General features: G+C 49.5%; 1 non-coding gene across 1 annotated transcript; it reads left to right on the top strand.

Moving 5' to 3' along the window:
- The first annotated feature begins 9,401 nt into the window (after window positions 1–9,401).
- Window positions 9,402–9,506, top strand: LOC123461199. Its single transcript, XR_006637503.1, has one exon. It is a non-coding gene; the product is annotated as a U6 spliceosomal RNA (small nuclear RNA).
- The last annotated feature ends 10,615 nt before the right edge of the window (window positions 9,507–20,121 follow it).

The following is a 20,121-nucleotide window of genomic DNA, read 5'->3' as shown; positions in this document are numbered from 1 at the left end:
ATTGTGTGATGTGATCACCATATAAAGTGTATGTGTATGGAATCATCCCACTGTAGCCCATGGGTATGGCCAACCGTCGTGTCAAAAGAAAGCCTGGGAGCTCGAGAGATGGCTTAGCGGTTAAGGTGCTTGCCTGTGAAGCCTAAGGACTCAGGCTTAATTCCCCAGAACCTACATAAGCCAGATACACAAGGTGGCACATGCATCTGGAGTTTGTTTGCAGTGGCTAGGGGCTCTGGTGCTCCCTCCCTCTCTCTCTAATAAATCAATCATATATATATATACTTTTTGTTTATTTTTATTTATTTGAGAGCCACAGACACAGAGAGAAAGACAGAGAGAGAGGGGGGAGAGAGAAAGAGAGAGAGAGAGAGAGAGAGAGAGAGAGAGAGAGAGAGAGAGAGAATGGACACGCCAGGGCCTCCAGCCACTGCAAACAAACTCCAGATGTGTGTGCCCCCTTGTGCATCTGGTTAATGTGGGTCCTGGGGAATCAAGCCTCAAACCGGGGTCCTTGGGCTTCATAGGCAAGTGCTGAACTGCTAAGCCATCTCTCCAGCCCCAATAATAAAATATATATATATATATTTAAAAAAGAAAGCCTGGGGCTGGGGAGATGGCTCATCAGGTAAGAATTTTCACTGCACAAGCATGAGGACCTGAGTTGAATACCCAGCACCCATGTAAACCCTGAGTATGGTCCTGCTTACCTGTAACTCCAGTGCTGACGGGGGTGGAGCCAGGGGCATCACTGGGACTCCCTGATCAGCCAGTCTAGTGGAGCAGTGGGCCTATCCAGGTTCTGTGAGAGACTCCATCTCAAGGAAATAAAGTGGAAAGATGATAGAGGAGGAGACCTGCCATCCTCCTCTGGTCTCTGAATGAATGTACATGAGACATGAGCATCTGTGCACACACACAGATACACACACCACACACTACACACACATCAATAAAAGGACTGGGGATATGGCTCAGCACTTGAAGTCTCCTGCTTCCAAAGCCTGCCATCCTGGGTTCAATTTCCCATCCACATGAAAATCCAGGTTGACATTCATTTGCAGCAGCAAGAGACCCTGACATGAATGTGCACACACATGTGTTAATAAATCAATAATTTTTTACTTTGTTTTTCTAGGTAGGGTCTCACTCTAGCTCAGGCTGACCCGGAATTCACTATGTAGTCTCAGGGTGGCCTCAAACTTGTGGCTATCCTCCTACTTGTGCCTCTGGAGTGTTGGGATTAAAGGCATGTGCTACCACGCCCAGCTTTAATAAAAAAAATTTTTAAAGGAGTCTGGGGAAATTGGGGAAAAGGCTCAGTGGGAAGAGCACTTACTGTGTTTTGTAGTTACCTTTGAGTCGCTGGGAGAAGACACCTGACCAAAGCAGCTGATGGGAGAGGAAAGATAGACATATATATATATATATATATGGGCTTACAGTCTCAAGGGAAAGCTTCATGATGGTAGTGGCAGGAAAGGATGGTAGAGCAGAAACTGGGCATCACTTCTTGCCACGGCAGCTGGAAAACAGCAGCAGGAGAGTGAGCTGAGATTTCACAAGGGGGAGCTGACTACAACACCCTCAAGCCTGCCTCCACCAACACACCTCCTACAGCAAGGGTCCGCCAGCTGGGGACCAAGCACGGAAAAACGCATGAGTTTATGGGGGACGTCTGATTCAGAGCAACCTAGTGCAAACATGAGAGCCCGAGAGGGACTGATTCACCTTGAGATCGATTCCCTAAGCACCCCAGCTGGGCATTGCCATGCAAGCCTGTGTCCCCAGTGCTTTGGGGAGGAGAGCCTGGAGAATCACTGGGGCTTGAGAAGGCAGCGCCTCTGGGTTCAGAGACTGTCTCAAGAAAACATGGGGGAAGCATCATAGCAGAGGATTCCTGACTTGCTGCCCTGATTCCCCACCGACATGCATACCCGACACAGACACCCCATCACAACACTACGGAAAAAGAATGCCAGACAGAGAGGGCCATGCCTCTCAGCCCTCCGCTGGGGTGAAAGAGCACTGGCAGACATCTTGAAGAGTCTGACGCTCCAGACAGCTCAGTCACTTGCCCTCTGTTTTGGCCTATTGACATGCTGTCTATTCCATTCTTTACTTACTATTTTTTATTTGTTGACTCGCTTAAAAAAAACCCTGAAATTTCCTTTAAAAGGAAACTCTATATCACTGCTATAAATGGGAAGTCAGCCTCCCTAGCCATAAATTCAAGGCTGCAGAACAATGAATTCATGACTATTAAAATTAAAAATGTCGGGGTGAAGATATGGCATAGTGGTTAAGGCATTTGCCCACATAGCCAAAGGACCCTGGATCGATTCCCCAGGACCCACGTAAGCCAGATGCACACGGGGGCACATGCATCTGGAGTTCATTTGCAGTGGCTGGCGGCCCTGGTGTGCTCATTCTCTCTCTCTCTCTCTCTCTACCTCTTTCACTCTCACAAATAAATAAATAAATGTTAAAAAAAACTTAAAAAAATTAAAAATGTCCATTCACACACCACCTGAGAACAACTCCCACATGGGCCAGCCTATGTTCGCCTCGCCCAGGAGAGCTAAGCTGAGGTGGAGCCAGAAGTCCTTGGTTCTGGGCCCTGGAAGCCTCATGAGCCGGATGCCTTGGGGGCAGAGGGCAGGTGTCCAGTACAGGGACCAAGGCTCTTTAGGGTCCTTGCACACAGGTGCAGCTGAAGGAAGGAAGCTACAGGGAAAAGGCAGGCCCGGGCATTTCCTGGCATTTGGAACTTTAGGAAATACCATGCACATGCTAGACAACTTCCACACCCACTGCCCTGTGGCCTTCTGGGGTCTGAGGCTCAGCCTGTGATCTCATTCTCACGAGTCCCTGACTCATAGCAAGAGTCCCTGGGCTGCGCAGGCGTGTTGGCCTGCGAGCCAGGATGGAGGCTGCTGAGCGCTGCTGGGTGGCCTTGGACGGTCCCTGGAGCCTCTCTAGACCTCAGCTTCTTCTTTTTTGTTTTAAATTTTTTTGTTTATTTTTATTTATTTATTTGAGAGTGACAGACAGAGAGAGAAAGAGAGAGAGAGAGAGAGAGAGAGAAAGAGAGTGTGAATGGGCACGCCAGGGCCTCTGGCCACTGCAAAAGAACTCCAGACGCGTGCGCCCCCTTGTGCATCTGACTAACGTGGGTCCTGGGGAATCAAGCCTCGAACCGGGGTCCTTAGGCTTCACAGGCAAGGGTAACTGCTAAGCCATCTCTCCAGCCCGACCTCAGCTACTTTGACTGCATGTGAGGAGGCTGGACAAGCTGGGTCTGGACATTCTGTGTATCAGCCTGGCTGGACCATGTGCTCAGAGATGAGCTTCAAAGAATGCTCTTCTGGATGTTTCTATGGGGTTGTTTCTGCACAAGATTAAACCCTTTCTTTTTTTTTTTTTTGGCCTGTGTGTTTGTGTGTGTGTGTGTGTGTGTGTATGTGGTGTACTTTAAAGGACTTTAGAGGACAACCTTGGTATATTTCTCCTCTCCTTCTTCCGCCCTTTGTTTTTCGAGGGTCTTACTCTGGTCCAGGCTGACCTGGAATTCACTATGTAGTCTTGGGCAGGCCTCGAACTCACAGCGATCCTCCTACCCCTGCCTTCTGAGTGCTGGGATTAAAGGCGTGTGCCACCACTCCCAGCACACCTTCTTTTTGAGACAAGGTGTCTCTTGTTGCTTTGCCAATGAGTGTGTGTTCCAGTTTAGCTGGCTGGCGAGCTTCTGATGCTCCTGTCCTGCCTTCTCTTGCTGTCGGCATGTTGGGGTCACAAATGTCTGTGCCACTTTGCAGCCAGCTTTATGTAGGAGCTGGAGAATTAGCCTCCAGCAGCAGGCTTGCAAGCAAGCACCATGTAACCACACACTATAGCTTCCTTCCTAGGCTTATGACCTCCACTGCCATAGGCCTGTGACTAGGTTTTCAGTATCAGGTATGAATTCCATCCCATAGAGTGAGCCTCAAATTCAATTAGTGGTTGGTACACTCATAGCAGACATGCCACTATTGCACTAGTGGGCACATCTTGCCAGTTGTATAGCTGACAGGCTCACTGCTGGTTAAGACCGCCAGTGACTTTTCTTCCCCAGCTGGCTCTCTAGCACTTTCCAGCACCATGACTGCCAGTCTTTCCATCCTTCAGTTATATGCCTATTGCCTACTCCTTACTACTGTGGAAGCTTCCAGAGGGTGGGGACTTGTCTTGTCTTGTTGGGTTAAGAGTCCAAGACAGTTGGGCACAATGAGATGATCTGGTCACCCTGCCAGTCACAGAGTAGGTACTCACAAAATATTTACGGAGCGACTTCATGTAAACTGGGGGAGATATGCTGTTTGGCTGGTCTGATGATGAGGTGGCGTATACTGCCCAGGGTGCTTCATATGAGAGCTGGCTTTCCGTTTTCAGGAAAAATCAGGCCCTATTTTCTGACAGTGGTCATTCATTGCCAAGGTTGACTTCTGTGGAGGCTAAGAGCTAGCCTCACTCACCTAGCCTGGAAGGAATCCCTTTGGATTCTTTTGGTGGTGGTGTTGTTGCTGTTTTATGTGTATATGTGTGTGGTATGCAAGTGTGTGGGCAGATGTGTGTGAGGTGTGTGGAGTGCATGTCTGTGTGTGCATGTATGTGGAGGCCAGGGGTTGACGTTGGGTTGTTTTCCTTAATTGTTCTCTCTCCATTTTACTTTTATTTTTATTTATTTGTTTTATTTCTCTTTGAGGCAAGCCCAACATACTGACCTTTTTAAAAAAATATTTTTATTTATTTATTTGAGAGAGGGAAAGAGGCAGTGAGAGAAAGAGAGGTGTGGTGGTTTGAATAGAATAGATGGTCCCCAATATATTCAGTTGTCTGTAGTTTGCATCTGCTGGCTACCTGGCTGGAGGTAATGTCACTGGGTGGATCTTAAGTTGTGGTGATGGGTTTCCGATTTCAATCTAAAGATATGCAAAGTGTGCCTAGCTGGAGTTCCTGAAGTGTGCTGTGGCTTTTGACATTTAGGCTTGTGCTTTGCTCTCTCTGCTTGGTCCTGTGAAGGCAGGCGAGCTTTTTCTGCCATTGTGGAACTTCCCCTGGATCTGTAAGCTTCAATAAATATCCATTCCTCCATAACGGTGCCTGATCTGGAAGTTTATCTCAGCGAACCTGAATCTGTCTGCTACAAGAGGGAAGGAGGGAGGGAGGGGGGGAGAGAGAGAGAGAGAGAGAGAGAGAAAGAGAGAGAGAGAGAGAGAGAGAGAGAGAGAGAGAGAGAGAGAGAGAGAGAGAACGGGTATGCCAGGGTCTCCAGCCACTGCAAATGAACTCCAGACATATGCTCCACCCTGTGCATCTGGCTTACATGGGCCCTGGGGGAATTGAATCGAGGTCCTTTGGCTTTGTAGGCAAATGCCTTAACCTCTAAGCCATTTCTCCAGCCCCAGACTGGCTTTTTTATGTGAAAGAGTGAGAGTGAAGAGAGAGAGAGAGATAGAGAGGAAAGAACTGGCACACCAAGGCCTCAGCCACTGCAATTGAACTCCAGATACGTGTGCTCCCTTGTACGCATGTGCAGCCTTGCGTGCTTGCATCACTGGGCATCTGGCTTACACGTTACATGGGACCTGGAGAGTCAAACATGAGTCCTTTGGCTTTGCAGGCAAGTACCTTAACTGCTAAGCCATCTCTCCAGCCCTATTATTTTAAATTAAATTTTACATATTTTATTTATGAGAGAGAGAGGGAGAGAGAGAGAGAGAGAGAATGGGTGCACCAAGGCCTCCAGCCACTGCAAATGAACTCCAGATGCATGCACCTTCTTGTGCATCTGGCTTACATGGGTCCTGGGGAACTGAATCTGGGTTCTTTGGTTTTGCAGGCAAGTGCCTTAACAGCCTTCCATTTTATTTTTTGAGAAATAAACTTCTTCTGATAAATAAATTTTCTGAGCAGTGAAGTTTGTGCTCACTAATTCAGCTAGATTGGCTGGCTAGCAACCCCCCCAGGGACTCTCGAGTGCTAGGATTACAGGAGAATGCTGCCACACTCAGTTTTTACTTGAGGGCTGGGGATTCAAGCTTAGGTCCTCATGCTTGAGTGACAAGCACTTTATTGACTGAGCCACCTTCCCAGTCCGTGTTACACAAGGTTCTGAACCAAGCAGGCTTGAACTCATGTTGGGAGGGAAGGACGTCTGTTACATCGCTGCCTTAGCCACTGCCCCAAGCTCTCTGGCTTCAGTTTCCTTGGCTTTCCTTCCCACTCCCCTTGGGGTTAGAGCTGGTATCTACACACCCCTGTCAACATTGGACTGTCTTCCTGGGTGGGTAGGTGTGTGGGGGGGGCGGTGTGGGATGTTAATACACCACGCCTCCGTTCTGACCCCTCCCGTGAGTGAGCTGCGTTTGGCAGAACCCTGTGTCCCTTCAGACCATGACAGTGCACCGGGGAGTTTGAGCTCAAGCCTGGCTCAGCCAAGAGCGGGGCTGCTGTATTAGGCCCAGTTTCCTTCAGGCTGGCAGGGCAGGAGCCTCAGGGTGGAGGCTATGGTGGTGGTCACCACACAAGGCTTAGCAGGGGCTGAGGCCGGCAGGGTTGCTGGGCATAGGGAGGAGGGAGGTAGGCCCAGGGCACAGGCCTTTCTGGATAAACTTCTGATTCTTCCCAGACCTATTTCCGGTTTCTCATTCTTCTGCAGTGTGGTGGATTTGAAGCCCTAAAAGCTGAAATCAGGGGCTTAGACTCAACGCCACCAGCTCCTGCTTCATCTGTAGTGATGCAAGCAGACTGCGGCTAGAGGCAAGCCAGTCCGGCTCCCTCTACCCTGAAGGCACCGGCCCCTCTCCTCGCTCCCATGGGATTGGTTCCTCCTCCAGGAAGGCTTCCCTGAACACTTCACACCCTTCCCAAGGAGGTAACCCACTGCGCATGTCCCCTCTTCTACAGCTCACTCTCCCACGACTGCTTGTCCAGCTGTGCCTGGTGGGGTGTGGGGACTGCATTCCACCATCCACCTACACACTCTGGGTCCTGCCTAAGGTCCAGCCCATGCACGTGCAGGACTAGGGGAAGAGGACACGAGTCACACTGCTGGGACAGCCGGGTGCTCAGCGAGGACGGTGGAGGCCGAGCTCAGGGACATGGGAGAATTTCCTCATCTGAGGCAGGTGCTGGAAGCAGAAGTCTTGCAAAGTCCTTGCAGTTAATGACTGTGACCATGCTGGTGGGAATGTCCCCTACTGGAGCAATGGGGTGGGGGGGGCGGAGAGGGAGTAAAGTTCTTTCTACCAAGAGGTTGAGGCCTGGGCTCCAGTATCTTCAATAGCCCAGAGGGTGGTAATAAGTTGAGGGTGGAGAGAGAGAGAGGGAAACTCAAGGACCCAGCTGCAGCCCCTGGTGAACAAACGGGTCTATTAAGGGCTCCTTTTCTTTCCTCTTCCTCTGGGTATGTTCCTGTCTTTCTGATCTTTTTCTCCAAATCTACTTAGCCAGGTAGAGCGCCAGGGTGAGGAGACACGCCCAGGCCTGTCCAGGTGGAAGGCGGCAGCAGCAATGACTGCGTGACCAAGTCACCGCTCTCAGTACGGACTCCGGGCGGGGGCTGGGGCCGTGAGGTGCCCTTTGGTCTCTTTGTCCAGCACTCCAATTAAGTTAGGAAGTCTTCCTGGGGTCTAACGCACAGTGTGGTGCTACCCATCAGACAACTGCCCTTGCCAAGTGTGTCCCCGACCGAGCTGTCGAGCGTCCAGCTGAGCAGCCTGCCCAGCTCAGACCTGCAGCTGCCAGCCACCCACGACGGCGGGGGGGGGGGTCAGGGAGACTGGCCACCTTCCCCTGGGCTTTCCCCCTTTCTCTGCATGGAATTGAAGGAGGAAGTTCAGACATGCAGCCGGCTCATTAACTAGAAATACAGTTCAAGCTACACAAGTACAATTCAACCAACTGGCAGAAGAAGGTCTCTTAGGATTTTGTTCTTCGTGGGAGAGGGACGCCGTTGTCTCATGGTGGTCCTGAGCGCCCCTCCGTGTGCGCATCTCGGACAGCTCCTGCTAATCTTGGCCTTGACCCAGTGTAGTTCTAAAAAGTCCCTCTAGGGTGGGGTGAGAGCCCTGCAGGATTTACCTGGCTCTGAAGAGCAGGATAAAGAAACTGAGGTGCAGAGACCTCCTCTATCCCTTGTTCAAGGTCACACTAGGACTTTGAGTGTTTAAGCTTTTCAGGACCTTAAATAACTATCTGCAATCTTAAAATATTTATTAGCCCCCAAGTGGGAAAAGAAAATGGTGAAATTGAAATTAATAAATTTTAAATGTCTACATAGTGTAACATGAGGTCAGCTGCATTAATTACTACATTTGGTATTCATAACTGTGTCATTACCTGGGAAAATGAATTTTTTTCAGCTACAGTCCTGAGCAGGCCAGAGAATAAATGGACATTTATCAATGAAACCAGCACCTGCAAGCCAAGTAAGTCCAGCAGTCACATTAGAAAATTCCTTCAAAAACTTGGTGGGCTAGAGAGACGGCTTAGCCTGAGGTCCCAGGTTCAATCCCCCAGTATACATGTAAGCCAGATGCACCAGATGGCACATGCATCTGATGTTCATTTACAGTGGCTAGAGGCCCTGGCATACCCATTCTTAAAAAAAAAAAAACAAAACCGAACAAACAACTTGTTGGCAAAAATATATTTAGAGGGGTGTATGGTGTACTTTGTTTTCATAGGGAGAGGCCTTAAAAGTCTTTGTCTGCAGGGTATGGTGGCTCACACTTTTACGTGCCTGCCTAGGGCTTAGGGGGGTTGCATTTTCAAGGCCACCCTGGATTACATGATGAGTTTAGGGCTGAGGAGATGGCTCAGTGGTTTAAGGCCCTTGCTTACAAAGTTTGCTAACCTGGGTTTGATTTCTAGTTCAATTCCCCAGTACCCACATAAAGCCAGATGCACAAAGTGGCACGATTGTCTGGAGTTCATTTGCAGTGACTGGAGATCCTGGCATACCCATTCTCTCTCCAATACTCTCAAATAAGTAAACATATATATATTTTTAAATGTGCTTGCTTACATAATGAGTTTAAGGCTCGGCTAAGCTGCTAATGAGACCCTGTCTCAACAATTCAAGTGCTAGAGGTGTGCTTCCTGGTAGAACAATTGCTGAGCATGCGCAAGGCCTTGGGTTCAATCTCCAGCAACTCAAAACTAAAAAGTCCTTTGTAGCCAGGCGTGGCATGTATTTAATCCCAGCACTCAGGAGGCAGTGATAGGAGGATCACCAATGATGAGTTCGAGGCTACCCTAAGACTGATAGTGAATACCAGGTCAGCCTAGAGCGAGACCCTACTTCAAAAAAAACAAAATAAATAAATAAAATAAAAATAAATAAAAAGTCCCTTTTTGCGCTCCTCCAGTAGTGCGTATACTGAATGGGAATGGCACAGATAAGATTAGCAAGTCCCCTGTGCAAGGGTGACATGCAAATTCGTAAAGTGTTCCATATTTCTGACTGGTGAAAAGTAAACCATGTGAAATTTTTCTTTAATAAAACTTGCTAGAAGCTTGTTTTTTTTTTTTTTAATTGGGGGCTAGAGAGCTGGCTCAGCAATTAAGGTGCTTGCCTACAAAGTCTTAGTCTGTAGACCTGAGTTTGATTCCCCAGTACCCATATAAAGTCAGATGCACAAGATGGCATATGCATCTGGGGTATGTAGCAGTGGCTGGAGGCTCCAGCATGCCCATTTTCTCTCTCTCTCAAATGAATGAATAAATAAATATTTCAAAAGAAATCCTTTGTCTTTGGCTTGGCCAGGGTTCACTTTGCCCTTGGAGTTTGGGACACTTAGGGCCTATCTGGAACCTTCTTCATCAGTGCTGATAAGAAGACAGAAGGGAACCCATGGGAGCAACTGCCTCTTAATTTGGACACCTTCTACAGGGCTTGTGACCACTTCCCCATTGTGAAGGATTCCTTGGAATCTGGGAATTCAGTTGCAAGATCATGACCTTGGCAATGTAGGGGGCTTAGAGCGCAAGCTTGATTGGAGAAAAGTGAGGTCCTGACATAAGGCGGCAGGCGGGGTTCAGCTCAGTCTTGGCTGGACAGAGGTGTCTAGACCTGTCCTGTGAAGGGGTACCCATGACTGGATGGTAACACATTCCCATCTGGCATCAGATCTTTGATTCTGCCACAAAGACCTGAGCGCCCTTGTGTGAGACACCCGACTTCTCTGATTCGCTGTCTTCTCATCTGAGGCAGAGCTATGGCTTACCTGCCCACAGGCGGTGATAGCATCTGGTACTCATATCCCAGATATCCCAGGGCCAGGACTTCTTGGGAGAAGGCACCCACCTGCCTGCACTGAGACATGCCATTTAAGTTGGTTGGTTGTCATGGAAGCCATTCTATTTGGAGAGAGAGAGAGAGAGTGTGGGGGGGAACTACTCCTTCCATAGGCTGTGTGTGTGGGGAGGGGTCATCTTATGGCCAAGAGCTATAACTGCCAGGCAGTAGTGATCCAGGGAGATGGGGAGGGGGGCTCAGGGGGACCCAGGCTCCCACTGCTGCTGCTGTTGCTGATAAGTGGCAATTTCTGGTTCCCTATCACCTGCATTCCCAGTATAGCCCCTCTCCCACTCTGTTTAGCATACTCCTGAGTCCCATCCTGTGTCCCTGATTACTGGCAGCAGTTTCCCTGCCGGTCCTGTGCTGGGGTGACATCCCTGTTGCCTGGAGGAAGGGTGCTAAGAAGTGTAGCCTCCAGGGCTTCAGGCTGGGTACTGGGTACATTTCTTTTTTTTTTATAATTTTTTTTAATTTATATTTATTTATTTGAGAGCAACAGACACAGAGAGAAAGAACAGATAGAGGGAGAGAGAGAGAATGGGCGCGCCAGGGCTTCCAGCCACTGCAAACGAACTCCAGATGCGTGCGCCCCCTTGTGCATCTGGCTAACGTGGGACCTGGGGAACTGAGCCTCGAACCGGGGTCCATAGGCTTCACAGGCGAGCGTTTAACCGCTAAACCATCTCTCCAGCCCTGGGTACATTTCTTGATGAGAGGATTGTGAATAGCAGAATTTCCATGTTATCCATCAGACTCTGGAGAATGTTTCAGATGATGGGAAATGAAAACCTGTTTGGAATTCCCATGGAGGTGGAGATGCCAGGTGAGCACAAGAAGTGACTAGACCTCAGGACAGAGGTTGGGCTGGAGGTGTGCTCCCTGGGTACAGGCAGAGTCTAGTCTCATCCCAACCTCTCCATTTCCTCCTGGGCTGTGAACTTCCCAAGGGACAGAGCTGGTTCTCATCATTGTCACGTTTCCAAGGCTTGAGGGCAGAGGCCGTGCATACAAGCTAAAAATCTACCTCACCTATTTATTTCAAGATCTATGCTCATAAGAAAAAAAAGGGAGGGCTTGGGAGATGGCTCAGTGGTTAAGAGCATTTCCTGTGTAAGCATGAGGGCCCCAAGGAGGCCTGAGAGATGGAGTTAGATCACCAGGACCCACACAACCAGTTGGGCGTGGCCACGAGCATCGGTAACCCCAGTTCCACAGGGGAGCAGAGACTCAAGAGGCACCAGAGCCAAAAAGCAGCAAGTTCTGAGGTCAGTAAGAGAGCACAGCTCAAGTAAGAATGCGTGGAAGAGTAACGGAGCGGGCACCACCGTTCTGCACCGTCCACCACATGGGCACATACACACGTGAATAACACACACACAAACGGAAATCAGAAACAAGTTTTCTTTCTTTCTTTCTTTTTTTAGTTTTTTGAGGTAGGGTGACACTCTACCTCAGGCTGACCTGGAATTCACGATGTAGTCTCAGGGTGGCCTCAAACTCATGGCGATCCTCCTACCTCTGCCTCCCTAGTGAGAAGCAAATTTTTTTTTTTAAATTTTTGAGCACTTACTCTCTGCCTAGTTCTGTTCTGGGTGGCGTGAGGTGGTATTCCTGACACTTGGACTTCAAAGGTGAGATGGACCAGAACTGAACCAACAAATAAGTCATGTGATGAGAAACAGTGAAACAAGATGAGGGGATTAGAGAGTCTGGGGGTGCTGTTGTGTGACTTCTTCTGGAGGAGAAGTGAACATACATCTTTTCACCCTAGATAGGGCACCAACAATAGGCCAAAAAATGATTTCACTCAAACCTAGTTTGGTGAAGCCAGGCGTTTCTTGGGATGGCTTACAGAGCATGGGCGAGGACCCACCAAGGCATGGGTGACTCAAAGCAGCTGTGTTACTGAAAAGGCCACCCAGCGTGGGTGACATCTCTCCAAAGCTGCATCTCTGGAGCTCCCTGCGCGACTTGCAAGCTGCTTGGCTGGTGCAGAACAGTTCTCACCCCCTCCTTGAGCCTTGTGCACCCTCTTTTGTTTACTCCCTGAACCTCAACTAGCTTCCCTCCAGAATGGGATATTTGAATTCCCAGGAACTTGCTACATAGCCGGTGCTCTTTGCAGGGAGGTTAGGAGGCTCTTTAAGCAAAGGGCCTCTGGGTTCTAGACCCATTGGATGAGGTGTGGGGATTTGCACACAGGCAAAAGGAGCCAGTGATGTAAGGGTCCTGAGACCAGGACACAGGTGTCACACCCCAGGGCAGACACATGGTTGGGGGGGGTGGAGTAGACAAAGGTCTTCTTCTTTCTATTTATTTGAGAGAGAGAGAAAGAGCGGGAGAGGGGAAGGGAGAGGGAGAGAGAGAGAGAAAAAGAGAGAATGGGCTTACCAGGGCCTCTAGCTATTGCAAATGAACTCCAGACACATGTGCCACCTTGTGCATCTGGTTTACACGGGTACTGGGGAATTGAACCTGGGTCCTTAGGCTTTGCAGGCAAGTGACTTAACCCACTAAATCATCTCTCGAGCCTGACAAAGGTCCTCTTGACTCTGCACTCATGTCTACGTGCTATTGAGTAAATGGATACGTACTCACAGAGGCTGGAAAAATCTGCTAATAAGCGTTTTCGTTCCTTTCCCATAATTTCTATGTTTGAGAAGGAGCCGCTGAGCAGATGGGTCCAGAGGCTCATTGAGGGAGAGCAAAGAGGCGATTCCCATGGCTCCAGCAGTACGTCAGTCTTCCCAGAGCTCCTCCTTGATCCTGCCTGTCATCACAGGAGGGGATGTGAGCTGGGCTCAGGGACACAAAGTGCTGTTATGGTAATGTCATGGAACAGCACAGTGTCTTGTGATGGAGCTGTTGGCTATATTGCCTGAGACTACCATGCTGCCTCTCTCCCAGAAAGCCTTCGCCCTGATTTCATTATTTAGCCTCACGCTAGTCTGCATGGAGGGGAGCAGGCAGAGAAGCACTCCTGGTGGAACCATGTTGATTTCATAGGGACATGGATGAGACCTGGTTAGGGGCTTCAGACACCCCACTCTGACTCCTCCTCCTTCCCCAGCCACTTTAGGGGACTTGTGGGAGACTGAGGTTATGTGGGCTCTGTGTCTCAGTGCAGATGCCTGCATCGTGAGGCCCAGCAGCTGCTGGCACAGCGCTACCCCGGCCTGTCCCCTGTGGCTGGGTGTGGCTTCAGTAACTACATCAGATGTCCAACCAGAAGGCACCAGGGAGGAACAAGTGTCTCACCACCTGGGGAAGGGAGCAGGGACAAGAGCTGTCCAACTTCCAGAAGAAAAATGACTTTGTTTCATGTTAACCGTGACTGAAAATGCTGCCTGTGTAGCTCAGTTGGTAGAGTACTTGTCTAGAGCATGCACGAAGGCCTGAGTTCCATCCCCGGCTCCAGGTACAGGAGGCAGGAAGGTCGGGAGTTCAAGGTCATCCTCGTTAACACAGTTCAAGGCTAGCTAGTCTGGGCTACATGAAAATCCTGGAAGAAGAAGGAAATAAAAGAAAGAGGGAAGAAGGAAGAGAGAAGAGGAGGAGGAGGAAGAAGGAGAGAAGGAAAATGTACTAAAAGAAAAAGTAAAGAGCCGGTGTGGTGGCTCATGACTATAATCCCAGCATTTGGGAAGTTGCAGACCATCATGAATTCTAAGCCAACCTGGCCTATAGAGTAAGTTCCAGGCCAATCTGGACCCCCCCAAACTAAAAAAAAAACAACACATCAAATTCACACCGTTATTTCCCCTTGGCACTTGGCATTTGTCCGCTGCTGCCTCTTCTGGCACTGGCAGGGTGCCAGGGGATATACTTGGCATTGAATGGACAAAGAAGAGCATCTGGGACACACTTTCACTTCAGCTGTGTCTGCTGAGTTTTGGGGTCATGCTCCTGAGCCCAAGCAAACCTTGCCTGGTAAGTTTGAGGAGTGGTGCTTCTCACGGAAGATCTAGAGTTCACGTTTAACCCTGCTTTCGTTGATCCATCAGAGTTGCCGTGTAGAATCTGTGCCAAGGGTGTGGCTGGCCTGGCCTCTATGTCAGGGGTGCCCATGCCACCTGGGAAGCGGGGAACAAGTGGGTATTTGCAGAGAGTAACTTTGGAGAGTGGTGGTAAATGTGGAAGGAGAAGGAGGGATGCCAAGATTATGTCATCTGTGAGTAGGTACTGAGAAAGGTGAGCTAGCAGGGTCTGAGAAGATCCTAGTTAACATTGACAGAGGACAGCGTCTCCCTCCTAGTCCCCAGCACTCAAGTCCTGGGGCTGCAGGGACTCCAGACACACAGTGATGATGCCCAGTACGCTCTTCCGGCTGCTGCCTCCAGCAAAGTGAGAAATGAAGTCTTGCTTGACTTCCAAATGAGAGATTATTTTTGCTGATCAGGAAACTGGTCCAGACCACAGCCTGGGAGATGTTGGGGCTCCAGGACACTAGGGAACTGTGGATATGGAGTGCCCCCAGCCTTCCTGGCTGAGAAGTTTCTTTATCCTGCCTCCTATCACCTCCCACGCACATCCCTTTCTCCTAGCTCATTATGTCCCCTAGGCATGGGTCCTGACGCTGCTGATGGAGCTAGGAAGCCAAGATAGATAATACTGAAAGAAAACAGAGAGGAGAAAGATGGAAGACAGGTTGGAGATGTTGTTTCGGGGGCTTGGCGGGCCTCCAGCTGCAGACAGGTCACAAAGCAGGCGTGGAAAAAGACACCCAATAGATTCTCCATTAATTCTAGAACAAACAAAAGGTCAAGCACCTTCACTTTTAATAATGATAATGCTAGAAATAAGTATGAAAACAGCAGCTACCATTTATTGAATGCTGCGTATAATTTGTGGTATTTTCTACACATTTTCTTTCTTTAATCCCTTGGCTCACAGAGGCCACAGGTAAAACACATAGGATTCAATTTGTGTGTGTGTGTGTGGGGGGAGTGAATGGATGGAGGGGATGTGGGAAGAACTGGGCCACTGCTCACTTCTCTGTAACTGACGCTCTGGGGAGACTTGATTGGTATCTTCGCGTGTGTGTGTGTGTGCGTGTAGGTGTGTGCATTGTGTGGAGGCCACAGGTGGGTGCCTGTTGCCTTCCTCAGTCACCCTGCACCTTATTTGTTGTGACAGGGTTTCTCACTGAACCCAGAACTCACTGATGCAGCTAGACTAGGCCGTCAGCCGGCCAGCCCCAGGGATCTGCCTTGTCTACATCTCCCGTTCTGGGACTACAGCTGTGCACCACCATGCTTGGCTTTTACGTGGGCACTGGGGATCCGAACGCAAGTCCTCATGCTTGCCAGCAAGCACGTTACCCATTGAGCCACCCCCTAGCCCCTGTGTCCGTCTTTCCCAATGAGCTCTAGCTCCAGGGGCAACAGCATCAGTGACTGTTTTCCAAACAGTTCTGTCTTAACTTCCCAGGGCAGAAGCCAAAGTTTTTTTTTTTTTTTTTCTCTGAATAAATGAATGAATAAGCAAAAGGGCCAGTTTCTCTGGAGCCTCAAACAGACATTTTTGGACCTGGGACTGGTCATTCTCATGAAAGACATGGGATTCAAGTTCAACTCATATCACACTTAGAAGAGGGAGGCTGAGAACTCTGTCTCCAGCTTCCAGATAGCTCTTTCCTCTTTTGAAAGGCACCTGTATTCTTTTTTAATGCAACATATTTATTTATTTATTTGAGAGAGAGAGAGAGAGAGAGAGAGAGAGAGAGAGAGAGAGAGAGAGAGGGAGGGAGAGAGGGAATGAATATGGGCACACCAGGGCCTCTAGCCATTGCAAACGAAATCCAGACACTTGCTCCGCCTTGTGCATCTGGCTTAATGTAGGTACTGGAGAATCAAGCCTGAGTCCCTTAGCTTTGTAGACAAGCACCTTAACTGCTAAGCTATCTCTGCAGCACCCCCTCCAATTTTTTATTTGTTTATTTGCAAGGAGAGAGAGAGAGAGAGAGAGAGAGAGAGGGAGAGAGAATGGGTGTGCCAGGGCCTCCAGCCACTGCAAACTGCAGATGCATGCGCCCCCTTGTGCATCAGGGTACTGGGGAATCCAACTCTGGTTGTTAGGCTTTGCACACAAGTGCCTTAACCGCTGAACCATCTCTCCAGCCCCAAGGCGCCTATATTCTGATTATTAATAGATTACCACAAGTTGTTAGGAACCCTCACTTTGCTGTGGGCTGGCTACCACTCTCTTGGGTCCCTCATGTCCTTATAGGACTGGAGCATCTGGAGGCTTGCTTGGGCTGGGAGCCCAGGAAAGCTTCGCACTCACGTCTGCTAGGCGCCAGCAGGGACGAGTGGCTGGCCTTGCCCAGCAGCTTCTCCACAAGGTTAGCTCGGGCTTCAGCACAATGGGAAGGAGGTGAGATTTTTCTTAAAATTAGTTTTTATTTATTTATTTGCAAGGAGAGAGAGAGGGAGAAGGAGAAAGAGAGGGAGAGGCAGAGGGAGAGGGTGCCCCCGACCTGCGGGGCCAATGGTACGCAGGGTGGTCGAGGAGGGCTGCAACCTGAAAGAATGGGTGGGAAAGAGGAAGGTTTTGTCAAGGTCTCGTTTAATGTTGGATTTTTTAGCTCTTTTATAATCAACCAGCAGGTAGGGCAATAAGGAGGGAAAAAGGGGGAGGGGGTACAAGGAAGGAGGAAGTAGGGCCACCTGGCCGTAATCTTCTGGAGCATCTTGTGGTATTTCTGGAATCTCTCTTGTGACATCTCCCAGAGCAGCTGTTTGTTCTGGGGGGAGGGGAGGGGCTGCATGAGAGCTGCTAGTTCTCTTTTGTCCTCAGGGCAGCCAGGTCATGGTCTCTGACAAGAGGGAGAGGGAGAGGGAGAGGGAGAGGGAGAGAGAGAGAGAGAGAGAGAGAAAGAGAGAGACAGAGAGAGAATGGGCACGTCAGGGCCTCCAACCACTGCAAACAAATTCCAGACGCATGTGCCACGTTGTGCATCTGGCTTATATGGGTCCTGGGGAATTGAACCTGGGTCTTTTGGCTTCACAGGCAAGCGCCTTAACCACTAAGTCATCTCTCTAGACAGATTTTTTTTTTTTTTTTAAGGTATGGTCTCACTCTAGCACAGACTGACCTGAAATTCCCTATGTAGTCTCAGAGTGGCCTCGAACTCACAGCATTCCTTCTACCTTGGCTTCCTGAGTGCTGAGATTAAAGGCATGCTCCACCACACCTGGCAGAGGTTAAAATTTTTTATATAGATGTGGGATTTCCTTGGAGCAATGTCCCAAGATTCCTAGGTGGATGTTGCAAGGCTTCCTTGATCTAGTCTTCAACGTCACACTCAAACTGGGCTGGGGAGAAGGTCCAGTGGGTCAAGTGCTTCCTGTATAACATGAAGACTGGAGTTCAGGTCCACAACGCCCACATAACATCCCTGGTGTGGTGGCACATGCCTGTACTGCCAGTGCTGGGGAGGAGGAGATGTCATCCTTGGTCTCACTGGCTGACCAGTCTAGCTGAATTGGTGAGCTCTAGACTCAGTGAGAGACCCTACTTCAAAAGCATAAGGTAGAGAGCAACTGAGGAGAAGCTCAAATGTTGACTTCTGGCCTCATGCACACCACACACACACACGTATATACATGCATACCACACACACATATGAACACACACACATATATATGCACAACACCACACACACTTATGAACACACACACATGCATACATGTAAACCACACACAGAAACTATGTTCTCCTCCAAAAGGAGGGGGCTGGGGGACAGCTCAGTGGATAGATGTACATCCTGACCAGGCATGAGGGCCTGAGGGAGTCTGAGGCTGACTGAGTGGATTCCCTGGTACCCACATCAATAGCTAGGGTGTGGCCAGTCATGTCTGTAACCCCAGTCCTACGGGGAGCAGAGATGGGAGAACTGTTGGGGCTCATGGAAATGACAAGATCCAGAATCAGTGGGAGTCCATCTCAAGGAACATGAGTGACATCCTCTCCTGGTCTCCACATGTGCACGGGACACACATATCTGCACATACACAGGCATGGACCACACAGACCACACTCCTACTACACACACACATGTAAAAGTAAAAAGAAAAGAAAGTCACACACATCCCTTCCAGCACATTCTACTGTTCAAAAGCAAGTAACAAGTCACAGACACCCCACGTGCTCAGCCAAGGAGAGCGGCCCGCAGGTCTGAAGAGCAGTGTGGTGTAACGCGGGTCTCAGCGATGGGAGGGCTAGAAGTCCTGGGTCCCATTCTTGGCTCTGAGGGTCACCTCTGGACAAGTTTTGACCCTTCTGGGTCTCAACTTCCCAAGGCACAGAATTAGAGGACCAAATTGGATCATCTGGAATGTTCTCTAGGACAAACATAGGCCTTTGGGGTGGCAGGCGAGCCAGAGCCTGCAGCCTCCCAAGAAGCTCATACCATGAGCTTCTCAGAGAAGGACCATGGAGAACCATGAACAGCTGGGCCTCAAGTCCTGTGCGCTGGGAAGAGACCTTGCCCTCCCCAGCACATTATTCATGGGTTCATTACTGTTTAATTTAATCCCCAAATATCATCCAAATGCCATTTATTCTGCCTTCTCACCAGAGACCTACCTATTTATTTTACATTTCAAATGGATCGCTCATTATTCTGTCACTGGGATTTTATTTTGTAATTCATTTGGTGAGTTTTGACAAGTTGAAAACGATGCTGTATTGAACCCGTGCCTCCGTGGCCTCCTCTCAGGGGCTCTTTCCTTATGGAATCTGCCCCGTGCCTCTCTTTGGGGGCCAGCCCCATACACACCCCACCTTCCTGAAGGGTAATGGAGACGAAAGGAGATGTGCAGTTCTGTTTCCCACTTTCAGGGATTCCCATGTGCCAACCAAAAGCTTCCCGAAAGCTCCTCCTGCAGTTTTTATTTATTTTGTGGGGGAGGCAGGGTCTTAGTCTAGCCTTGAACTCACAGCTGTCGTCCCACCTCAGCTTCTCAAGTGCTGGGATTGAAGGGGTGAGCCACCACACCCCTCTTCTCCCTGCTTTTGAAAGTCAGTCACACTCTGCCAAGTTGGGTGGCCCAGGTCTGTAGTCTCAGTCCCTCTGGATGCTGAGGCAGGAGGGACAAATGTTCAAGGCTAGCCTGGGCAGCTTAGTGACACCCTGATTCAAAGTAACCAGCAAGGTGCTGGGGAGATGGCTCAGTGGGTAAAGCGTCTGCTGTGTAAGTGAGAGAGCCTGAGTCCAGATCTCCAGTGCCGGGCGTTGTGGTGCATACCTGGAATCCCAGTGCTAAAGAGGCTCACTGGTTAGCTAGGCTAAATTAATCGGGAAGCCATACGTTCAGCAAGAGACCTTGTCTCAAAGAGTGAGGTAGAGGGGTGGAGAGATGGCTTAGCGGTTAAGCGCTTGCCTGTGAAGCCTAAGGACCCCGGTTCGAGGCTCGGTTCCCCAGGTCCTACGTTAGCCAGATGCACAGGGGGCGCACGCGTCTGGAGTTCGTTTGCAGAGGCTGGAAGCCCGGCGCGCCCATTCTCTCTCTCTCCCTCTATCTGTCTTTCTCTCTGTGTCTGTCACTCTCAAATAAATAAATAAATAAATAAATTTTAAAAATTCTTTAAAAAAAAAAGAGTGAGGTAGAGGGCAGTCAAAGGCATCTGATGTTGACCCCAGCTTCTACATGCATGCACACACTCATGTACCCACACACAGATGAACACGTAAGCATGCATGCCACACACACATATACATGTGCAAAAACAAAGTAAGAAGAGGGCTGAGGATATAGCTGAGTGGTAAGGTG

Source organism: Jaculus jaculus, chromosome 5 (genome assembly GCF_020740685.1).
Source record: "Jaculus jaculus isolate mJacJac1 chromosome 5, mJacJac1.mat.Y.cur, whole genome shotgun sequence".
NCBI lineage: Eukaryota > Metazoa > Chordata > Mammalia > Rodentia > Dipodidae > Jaculus > Jaculus jaculus.
The sequence above is the reverse complement of the archived record's forward strand: the minus strand, read 5'-3'. Positions and strand labels throughout refer to the sequence as shown.